This window comes from Salvia hispanica, chromosome 6, assembly GCF_023119035.1.
Source record: "Salvia hispanica cultivar TCC Black 2014 chromosome 6, UniMelb_Shisp_WGS_1.0, whole genome shotgun sequence".
NCBI classification, from domain to species: domain Eukaryota; kingdom Viridiplantae; phylum Streptophyta; class Magnoliopsida; order Lamiales; family Lamiaceae; genus Salvia; species Salvia hispanica.
Genome location: NC_062970.1, coordinates 21691099 through 21703225, shown reverse-complemented (window position 1 = coordinate 21703225; position 12127 = coordinate 21691099).

The window sequence follows — 12127 nt, the reverse complement described above, 5'->3', positions numbered from 1 at the left end:
GTTGTAAACAACTAATTGCAACAAATTAATAGATATAAGAATATGAGAGATAAGAGAAATCTAGGGATGTGCGTTCACAGTTATGGTTATACAAGTTCCAACTACAATACCCTAGCACAGTTTATACTTCGATAGAACGAGTCACACTAGTTATGCCCATGCGGTACAAGTGTAGATTACTAACACTAGGATTGTCAATCCTAGATTCGTAACTCCTAAAAGCTCCTAAGACCCTTGAAAAGTCCTCACTCTCAATTAACAGTGTGTTTTAAGGGAAGCTAATTGTAGTGTCTATTAAGTGGATCTAATTCGCCAACCTCCTCTCACGATTATGTAGCAAGTTATATTAAACCTTCATCGTATGTGTCACTGAAGCATGAAGTTGAACAAATTATGGAAGAAACGAAGTAAAAATAAAATGGATATTAAATAGAAAAAGGAATTGTATAACCAAAGTCGTTAGTAACACATCCCTAGAATCCTATGAGTTTAGTTACACATGTTAGAATAACCTAAAAACATAGAATGAAGGGAAAACAAAGTGAACATAAGAACTAAAAGCAATAAAACCCGAAGGTTGAATCCTTGTAGCCTTGATCTTCTCTTGATTCCGTCTTCAACCTCTTGTACAGTGAAGAACTCTCTCAATTTTATGCGCTAGAATTATGAGGCAAAAAGACGAAATAATGAAGAAGTTTGAAGGGGTATTTATAAGGGAAAAGTCGTGCCCTATATGAATAAGGTAAAAGGTGGCTAAATTTGGCAAATTCTGGAGAGAAAGTAAGTCAAATCATGTGCCGCATTTTCGCCGCTAGCCACAGCACCTTGGCCAGCGGTAGCTGTGCGTTGTCCGTAGCTTCTGTCCTTTTGGATAGCGGTTGCTACTTGATGTTGTAGCGGTCGCTGCAAATATTCCAGTAGCTTTGGTACCTTCTCAAGCGGTTGGTACGCTCAGATTTTGCACTATTTCAGGACCCTTATTTGGTATTTTGACATGTTTTGTGAAAATTGTGCATATTTGAGCCAAAAAGATAGGAAAAAGTCGAAGATGGATGTCTGGCGCATTCAAAGACGCCCAGCAGCCCGCTGGACTACCGCGACCGCTGGACCACAGCGACCATTGCGCTTGAAGCGGTCCGCTCCGGAAAGTTGTGCTGAAAAGTCTGAAGACGCCCAGTGACCGCTGGGACGTATGCAGCGACCGCTCGAGAAGATCCCATAGCCCCTGGACTAATCTGCAGCGACCGCTGTAGGACATGCAGCGACCGCTACCCAAATCCGCAGAGGCTTCGGACAATGCACAGCGACCGCTGGCCAAGGTGCAGCGGTCAGCTGCGAGAAAGTGGTGCACGAATTTAATTAGATTTTCTCCAGAGGAATAATATCACTTTGTGATTGATATCTTCCAAAGGACGATTTTACTACTTCGGATTTTCTTGCTTTCAAATTTTTTATTTTTAGTCTTATTTTTAGTTTATATTTTTTTGTCTCTTTCAGGTAGTTTATGCGAACGCGTTCTGGGAAGGACAACTTAGAGCCAATCGATCACGAACTTGAAAGGAGATATAGGATAATAAGAAGGGGACGACTAGCAATGGCGGAGGAAGACAACATGACCGAGTTGGAGAGGTTGCAAATCCAAGTCAAACTTTTGATGGACGAAAAGCTCGCTCGAGAGGCACATGAGAAGAAAAACAAGGAGGTATTCCCTGTTATGCACATGTTCAACCACGGGAACATTATTATGTTTCCCGAGGGTCCTCGGGTCGATGCTAACAACTTTGAGTTGCGCATACCCCTCATTCAAAGGGTTGAGCAACATCCTTTTTCAGGAAGGGCCACGGAAGATGCAAACCGCCACCTATCAAGATTCGTGGAGATTGCGAATACGCTCAAATTGAATGGTGTCGATGATGATGCCATTAGGGTACGCCGCTTTCCTTTTTCCCTTATAGATTCTACTAAGGAATAGTTTGAGTGTCTACATAATGGCTTTAACGAGCAAATTTGTGTCATGTTGGATTCAGGGGCCAACAGAGAATTCCTAAGGAAAAGCAGGGCATATGCTATGGCAGTGATAGGGGAATTTGCCACCAATAGCCGCGGGTGGTCGAAGGAGAGGCATCAGTCAAGGAGAGTTGCAACAGTAGAGACAGACGAGGAAAACTCCCTTGCGAAAGAAGTGGCAGAGCCGAAGGTTAGGGTAAATCAGATGGATACATAGAGGAGAGAAGATCCTGTTCCACCGACTTCCATAATTGCAATCACTAAACCCGACGCTGAAGCCACTCCCGTTGAGGATGTGAACTACGTGCTGCAAGGAGGCGGTCCCAACCGTTCATTCAATAACAACAATTATCGCCCTAACCAGGGGGTGGTAATTACAACAATTATAATGGGAACCGTCCTCACCCCAACCTTTCGTACACTAACAACAATTTCTTGCAGCCCCCCTGCAGGATTTAATGCGGGGAAGGTGGAGTTGTTGAGCCCGCAAAGAAGGAGGAAAAGTATGAGGCATGGATCATGAAAATCCTTGAAGTGCTAGTGCAAGATAGAAAGACCAACGACACCAAGATCGGAGTCATGGAGGCAAGGTTGAACAACCTCAAGGCTGGCATTACCACGCTTACAACTGTCGTCACCTCATTCAAGACGCAGATGGATCAAGTCCAACAAAAGATTGAGGAGGTCAAGAAGTCAGCAGCGCGGGTAGCAGACATCAACAAAAAGTGGGTCGCAAAGCAGAAAGCAGCTATGAGGCATAAACCGGAGTTTGCCCGACACCCAGCGGACCGCAGCAAGTTTCGCAGCAGGCCGCTGCGGAGCCGACAGAGACACCTGCGCCCAAGGATACTCTCGTGCGTCATAATGGGATTGTGCTTCCGTTTCAGCCAAAGAGGAAGTTTAAGCTTGAGGAGCAATTTAAGCACTTCCTAAATATGTTCTGCAAAGTTCACATTAACATACCTTTTGTTGAATCATTGCAGGAAATACCTTGGTATGCAAAACTACTTAGGAAGGCCGTGATGCGAAAGAAGAAGCCTACAAAGGCTGATCACAAGTTGCCTCTTCATTGCAGTGAAATAATTCAAGGTGTTCTATTGGCCAAGGAAAAGTTGAAAAGACACTCTGCGATCTTGGAGCTAGTATCAACATCATGCCACTCAAGTACTACGAGAAGCTCAACATCGGGCCACTGATGAAGGCAGACTTCACAATTAGGTTGGCCGATAACTCCGCAATCAAGGCGGTGGGCATGATCGAGGACGTATTGGTAAAAGTAGATGATTTCATTTTTCCGGCTGATTTCATTGTTCTTAATATGAAGGTTGAAATGTGCCACTAATCCTCGGTCGAGACTTTCTTTCCACGAGCATAGCGCTTATTGATGTAGGTGGGAGGGAAATCACGCTTAGCGACAATGCTAGAGAGTCTACCTACAAAATCGAGAGTGAGATGTTCAAGTACGAGGAGAAACAAAGGGCCTAGATGGAGTACGAGTGCAGAGTCGTGATGATGACAGATACTACAAAGCCTGAAGGGCCAAAAGAAGGGGAGGATTGCTCTAACCCTTCTATATTTGTTATTAATACTGTACCTCCAGCCTCGAAAATGGCAAGCCTAACCCCCCTAAAGTTACACCGCAGGGAAAACCGAAGGGGAAGAAGAAGAAGAAGGGTCCGTCACATAATGACCCCGAAGTCTATGTGATTACGACCGCGAAGGGAAAGTATAAATGGTGGAGAAAAATGGGCACGAAATTGATCCAATTCGCGGTTTTTAGCACAAGGGTCGTTGATCTGCCAAGCTAGTTGGGTAACTTCAAGTCGAGCCAACGACTCTAAACATTCAAAATATTTGAATGTTAGTATAAATGGTGGAGAAAGTATATATGGTGGAGAAAACTGCTATAAGAGTTAGTTTTTCTTTCTCTTTTCTTCATTTTTTCTCTTCACTCTCTCTTGCACACGACCCCCACTCAAAATATTCAACAATTCCACACACCCTCACTCAAGTTCATCCATTGCATCTCATTTTTTTGGGCTTCCATCGTTCAAATCACTCCAGATCAACGTATGAATCCCAACTTCAATTTAAGAGCTTTTCTTGAATACTTCTGTGGATTTTGCTTTATTTGATGAATTGTTAGGTTGAGAAGTTTGTCTTAACATGGGGGATGTTGTCATTGGCTATATTTATAAATTGGGTGATGAATTGTGTGTTTTGATAGTGAAATTCCTCCTTGATCTTTGTTGTTATACTTTGCAATCATTTCATAGCATTGTGAGGCTATTATTATTTCCATGAATTGCAATACATGAGTAATTGATAAAGATTGTTGGTTTCGTTGCTTATAATGTTGCGTCTCTGCATGGGGGATTAATTCACGTTGTCACACCTCAACCCTTATGACGTATGCACTTACTATAAATAAATTCAAATTTTCAAAAGCACACATATTATATAATTTTCAAAGATCAACATTTATCAAGTACATATTTCAAAACATTCTAAATCGTAGTGAGACTCTCTCACCACTCTGTATACTATACATTTATCAACATGCAAAAATGATGAGGAGGAGAAGGTTGCTAAAACGCATCAGCCGCCAACCCTGATATCACGTGGAATTTCTAAAACTCATATCAACCAAAACATCAGCTATATCTTTGCCTAAAAAATATTAGTGGTTTATATGAGCCACAACTCAGTGAATATAAACCTTACCTTTAATTTCACACACAAAGATCAAACACATTCTTTCACCAAAATATATCATCATCAGCAGTAATAAATATCATAAACAATTTCACATTCATATGCATATGCCTCTCCGTTCTTTTCATTATTCTGTGACAGATCAGGCCTGGTATCTGCCCGGGATTTTTCATTGTATACGACCCGTAGGTCCTTTATATTTATTTGACCTTTCCACGAAGGCCCCTCTTTGCATATTTTGACCTTTCCACGAAGGCCCCTCTTTGATTTGACCTTTCCACGAAGGCCCCTTCTTGCATTTTTTACCTTTCCACGAAGGTCCCTCTTTGCATATTTTCTTTGACTCGTAGGTCCATTATCATTGAATATGACCCATAGGTCTTTTTCCATTGTATATCAGATCCAGAGCAAGACTGTCACATATCCTCTTTAATTCCATGGTTCAAATAATTCCAATACCATGCATCAATCATATCCATTGCACCAATTATATATCCATATCATATTACACTCAATAATTCCAATTTAATATACTATTAATATATTTATTGCACCAAGCATACATCCCCATCATTACAATTAAACACATATCATATCAGTATCACATCGTATAATCCAATTATTCACTTCAATTTAACACATAGCAATTAATCATATAACGCATGTAAAATTAAAAGTGTGATTTATACACACCTTACTACGACATATAAAATTTACTCAACTCCTGATCATGTTTCCAAATTTATAACCCTCGATCTGAAAGCTTCTTCTTTCTCTTTATTTTATTTATTTTTTTTCTCTAAACTCTCTCCCTGTTTTTGTTTTGAAAACTAAGAATGAATATGTATATTTCTATGCAAATATGCACGTCGGTTATATACCGACTCACCCATTACACTTGGCAAGTTTTTAATACAAGTAGCAATCCTTAGTTAAACATATGGTGCTACGCGTCACTTGTTATCTAATTGTGAGGAGAAGATAACTTATACCAAAAATTATTATAAAAATCTGAATATAAGTATATAAATAAAGCTTATTTAGTATACTAGTCATATTTACTTTTGTACTCATATCTATGAAACGTACATATATGTATATATATTCACAAAATACTCCCATGCAAATATTCACGTAATTGCACACGCACACTTAAAATTAATTATTTACTATTTAAGTACACTTACACATACCCACTAATATATTCATGCAACATATAATTAATGCAAATAACATTATAAATATATAATGATAAATAAAACTATATCAATAGGCAAAAGATGCAACTTTCGGGTTAGGGATGTCACACACGTTGGGGGATGGATTAAGGGTATTCTTTTGTGTTGATTTTGTTACATAAGTCTTCATGAACCACACTAGAACACATGCTAGATACAACCTTGCATACCACTATTTTGTTGATTATTGGTTGGTTGATTGCAAGTTTGGGAGGGGGAACCCTTGTTTGTCATTTGTTGATGCTCTTTTTATGAGTTTGATGTTTCTTTGTAGGACCATGACAACAAGAAGAAAGCCCAAAAACGCGAAGAGCTATGGCATTAGCCTTCCGTTGGAAGCACACAAGGCAATGTGGAAGAAAGTCTCGGCGAGAGACACCACGCCTTCAAGATACCCACATGATCTTCCCCTAGCCACTTTGGGGATTATAGAAGATTTTTGGGCGTTGTGCAACGTCAGTGAGGGGAATGGCCTCGGCCATATGTTTCGTGGGAGGTGGCCATCATACCGGATACTCACTCTTAAGTTTCTAAGTACTCTTACGGTCAACAAGGACCGCCGCACCCGCATCCCCGAGTCCATTGACTTCCGCCTCGGCAACCACAACCACACATTCACGATGGCGGATTTTTGCGAGGTGTTCCAGTGCCACAACCCCAACCCCGACGAGGAAGTGAAGTATGACTACTCCGACATGTGGAGAGCTATGACCATCGAAGGGGAGGACTTCATGAAGGCCTACGCTAAGTCTTCTTTCATCCGTAACCCCATCCTTCGATACCTCCACCGGGCGATGACGCAGCTAATGTTTGCCAGGATTGACGGTGGGAGTGTCTCCCAGACCGAGATGGACGTGATTTGGAGCTTGCTCAACAAGAAGGAGATCAACTTTGGAATCCTCTTCACCATCTACGTCGACCACATCTCCAAGAAGGAATTTGTTGCGGTGGATTGATCACGGCGATTGATCACCTATGAGGTTTTGTTCGTGGTGGGACTTTTGAAGACCGACTCGAGTGGACAAACATTCTTCCTACAGTTGGCGCAGGATCACTTTCCCGTTCCACTCCCACAATTGACCAAGGTTGATACGTGGGACAACAAGGCCAATTGGAGGCTCGACACCGCCGCCCACCGGAGTGCAATTGAAGCTAACCCCATTGAAGGGGAGTTTAGGAGGCGGAACATGCCGCTGCGCGTCCCCAACTTCGAACCGGAAGTTGATTCCACCTACGCCGCCATTGATGAATATATGGAGGGTGGAGAGCATTTGTATGCTCAAGGAAGTGGGGTACCGCCGCCGCCGCCGCCACAATAGGAGGAACCGCCGCCGAGGCCGACCAGATCCACAGGAGGAGTTCCAAGCCGGTACTTCCGCCCAAATAGGAGAGGTATTCTCCTATTTACAAAACATGTCTAACACTTGGGATAATCGTTGGGCGGAGCAGCAGCAGGTGAACAACTTCAACCAACAAGGTTGGGAGGCCCAAGGCGATTGGCGGGCGGCTGAGACGAACTTTGGGAGGCTCAAAGGCTCGAGGACCTTCATCAACGACAACAACTTGGCGAGCTTCACCAAATGGCCACAGAGGTTCATGAGGACCGTCAAACCATGAGGGCGGACATCACCTACCTCATTGGCGCCTTCGAGGACCTTAGTGCTCATTTCCCTCCTCCTAAAACATGATGACGTCAAGCTCATGACTTTAAATGAGCACTTGTATCATTATTCTATTTTAAGACAATTTGTTTTGAATGTTTTGACAAATTTTTTGGTTAAGGTTTTGGTTATTTTTATCTTGAATTTTCGTTTTTAAGCCTTGAAAATTTTTCGCAGGTTTCTGGACTCCCGCCAGCGACCGCTGCGTAGCTCGCAGCAGCCCGCTGGCCATTCGCTGGAACATTTTGACTCGTCCGCAGCGACCGCTGGAGGGCCCCCAGCAATCGCTGCCCATCTACAGTTTCCAGCGCGATTTTTTTTCGATATTTTTTTATTTTTCACCCCGTGCGGACCCTAAGGGAAAATTTCAAGGTATCTTTATTACTTTCTAGTTTACTCTCGTCCCTACCGATTCTACAAACTTATTTTACAGTTTGTTGTAAATAAGTTTGGGGGGATGAAGTGGTGGACCGTGAGTTTTAGGGTGTCTTTTGTTTTAAGTCTAGTAAATTTTTGCTTAGGTTTTTGCTTTTGTTTTTGCTTTGTTTTGAAATAACCCAAAGATGAATCCTTGTGAAAACCTTGAAAATTGTCATGGACTTAACATGAAGAACTTAGAAACACGCATGCTTCGGGACAAACTTTGCCAATGATATTACATTCCATCTAGGTTTAAGTGTGGTTTAACATTTTGATTTGATGGTTTGGTGAAAAGGTGCATAATTAGTGAATTGTTTGTTTGCCTTGATTCATGCTTATACCGTGTGAGATTTGAGCTTTACAATTCTTTCTTGTGTGATTTATCTGCAATCATGTATATATTTCTAGAACTTGCTCCTAGTCTTGCCTAAGTTTACATAGTGTTTAAGTTGATAAGGGAAGATGTTAGGCCATCTTTTCTAGCCTACTTTTATATCCAAAATTTTCGACCTTCTCAAAATTTTCAAATTTTTCCCTTTAGAGCCAATTTTGAGCCTTTAAACCTTTTCTTTGGAAGCCAAATAAATGGGGACAATTCCTTGGGTAAGTATAGTTTTTATATCTTTCGTAAAGGAATTGGAGAGATAAGGAGGAAAAGTTGAGAAAAAAAAACGTGCTTAAATAAAGAAAAAAGTACAAGTTGTGAAATAGTGAAAAAATTCAAAATGAGCTTAATCTTAGAAAGAATGCCTATGAAAAAGAAAAGAAAAAAATAGTTGTGAAAGGTTGTGAAAAGAAAAGAAAAAAAAAATCAAAGGTTTGGAAAGTAAGTGAAGGAGAAAAGTGGAGTCAATTTTACTCTACTTGGGATATCTTTATTTTTGAGTCACTTTTTAGCCAAATTTTCCTCACCTACCAAAGAGCCTACATTACAACAAAAAATAAAGACATTTCGGACTTTTGATGCTTAATCACATCTAGTAGAGGAGGGATTAGACTTTGAGCAAGCCTATAGTAAACTTTGCATGATGCATGATTTGAGTGCTATACACTTAATCCATATACACTTTAAGATTGAGAGAAAGAACACTTCCCATCTTTGGAAGTTTTCCTCATGTGAGTGCTTGAATTCAAAGTGTTCCATGCGTTAGTAATGAAAGTGCACCAATAAGCCTTGCTTGATTTGATTGCGTTAATACATGCTTAATCAGCTCTTTCATATTTTGTGCCAATTATGACGTCTAGTCCTTATGCAATTCATGCGCCTATACTTGTGTCTTTATTGTTTTGTTTGAGGACAAACAAATACTTAAGTTTGGGGGTGTTGATACGCTCGGATTTTGCACTATTTTAGGACCCTTATTTGGTCTATTTTTAGTGTCTAAACCATGATTCATGTCTATATTTCGTATATTTTAGCTATTTTGGTATTTTGACAAATTTTGTGAGAATTGTGCATATTTGAGCCACAAAGATAGGAAAAAGTCGAAGATGGAAGTCTAGCGCGTTCAAAAACGCCCAGCAACCTGCTGCGTGTGTGCAGCGACCGCTGGACCACATCGACCTCTGCGCTTGAAGCGGTCCGCTCCGGAAAGTAGTGCTGAAAAGTCTGAAGACACCCAGCGACCGCTGGGACATGTGCAGTGACCGCTCGAGAAGATCTCGTAGCCATTGTACTAATTTGCAGCGTCCGCTGTAGGACATGCAGCGACCGCTACCCAAATCCGTAGAGGCTTCAGACAATGCACAGCAACCGCTGGCCAAGGTGCAACGGTCCGTTGCGAGAAGGCGGTGCACGAATTTAATTAGATTTTCTCCAGATTTTACCAAGATTAGCCAATATTTTCTTTTCTTCGATTCGACTTACTCCCTATATATTCCCCCTTAAACCTCTTCATTGAGAGACAACTTCTTACACTCTTTGCTTCACAATTCTAGAGCGAAAAATATTTGAGAGTTCATCACTGTGCAAGAGGTTGAAGACGAAGTCAAGTGAAGATCAAGGCTACAAGATTCTACCTTTGAGTTATATCACTTTAGTTCTTATATTTACATTGTTTTCCCTTCAAACTATGTTTTTAGATTATTCTATCATGTGTAACTAAATTCATAGGATTCTAGGAATGTGTTAGTAACATTCTTTTGGTTTATACATTTCCGTTTTCTATTTAATATCCGTTTTGTTTATACTTCTTTTCTTCCTTCAGTTGTTCTGTAATAATGCATGTTTGAGTGACACATCCGATGTTGATTTGCTATAACTTGCTACATAATCGTGAGAGGAGGTTGTCGAGTTAGATCCACTTAATAGACACAACAATTAGCTTCCCTTAAAACGACACTTGTTAATTGAGAGTGAGGACTTTTCAAGGGTCTTAGGAGCTTCTAGGAGTTACGAATCTAGGGTTGACACCCCTAGTGTTAGTAATCTACGCTTGTACCGCATGGGAAGAACTTATGTGACTCGTCCTATTGAAGTATAGATTGTGCTAGGGTATTATAGAAGGAATTTGTATAACCATAGTTGTCAACGCACATCCCTGGAATTCTCTTATCTCATTTATTCGATCTCTAGTTTGTGTTGCATTCATCCGCTTTCTATTTTCAATTTAATCGTTTTCACAAAATTCTCTGGTTCTCCAAATAGTAAAAGACGCTTAGTAGAAGATAGCAAATTGGTGATCCTATTCCCCGTGTTCGACAACCCTGTACTGACCTTTAGCTCTACTAGATCTACCCTGTATACTTGCAGGTATTTTTAGTGCTAATAAAAAGTGCATCAGCGGTCACTTCACGCTTCCCAGCGGTCGCTAGGCGTCTTCTGATTTTCAGCACAACTTTCTCCGGAGCGGACCGCTATAGGTGTAGCGGTCGCTAGGTGAAAGGCTCCAGGTTCTTTCCCTAGTTTTACGTATGTAATTTGGAGTGTATCCAACTGATCAGGAAGAGATTCCCGACCCAGCTGAGTCGTTGGTACGACAACCGGGACCTGGCTTCAAACAAGTTTCCTCAACCCACTTCTACTGATTAGTATAGTGGAGGTAAGGGTCGAATCCCACAAGGATGGACACGTTTGGATAACTGCGGTGACTTTCATGGGTGTTTTTGGTTAGCTACCACACTTGGGTTGAGATTTTACCTAGGCAAGAAATAAAGGTGGTACTCTACTGACTAGTAGGCGTGAAAATAACAGGCATGTGGTGGTGTTCGTGAAAATAGGGGACAAGGTGTCTCAGAGGCATATGAAAAGTAGACAGTTACTAAAAGAGGAAATTTAGACAACAAGGGTATATCTGGTGGCTGGTTGGCTCTCTGACAGGTCTGGACAGTACAACTGAAAAGTAGGGAACAAAAGTAAAAGTAACTTAAAAGTAAAGTGGTCCAAACTAAAGTTGATTTTGACGTTTTCTTCTTCACCAAGTATTAACAAAAATCAAATGAACACAAACACCATAACTAAACTCAGATTCATAACTTCAAACTCAAGATCCATTGATTAAAATGCTCAAACTTAAAATGAACGGTGAAACTGCAGTTTTACTTCTACTGACTAACATGCAAGGTGGTGATCACAACGCAGAACAAAAAACTTATGCACGAAATTTAGAATGGAAACATGACTACAACTTCAGATCAACAATTCCAGACAAGAAAACACTTAGAAGTTAAAAGCAACAACTAGATCTAACTTTCCTAGGCAGAATGAAGCAAACTCGAACCAAAGCGACATATGAAATAGAAACTTCATAACTTAAACGTTGGAACTTCACAAAGTACTTCAAAAGGTAACAACGATGAGTGTTTACAACAAACCAACGACGAAAACAAGTAACGATTAAACTAGAAAGCAAAATAACGATTGTTTTGCCACTCCGGGCGATGATACTGCTATACTACTACGGCAACTGGCTGGAACGGTGGATTGATGACTTCTCCGGCAGACTCTTGGACGTCAAGTGACCATAGCTGTGGCGAGGAACGAGAGATTGGACAATGCTTGAAGGACTGATCTTCTAGAGAGAATTCTACTAAGTGTGTTTCGAGAACCGAGAACTTAGAACTCCTAACCGAACTCTAAGGAACCAA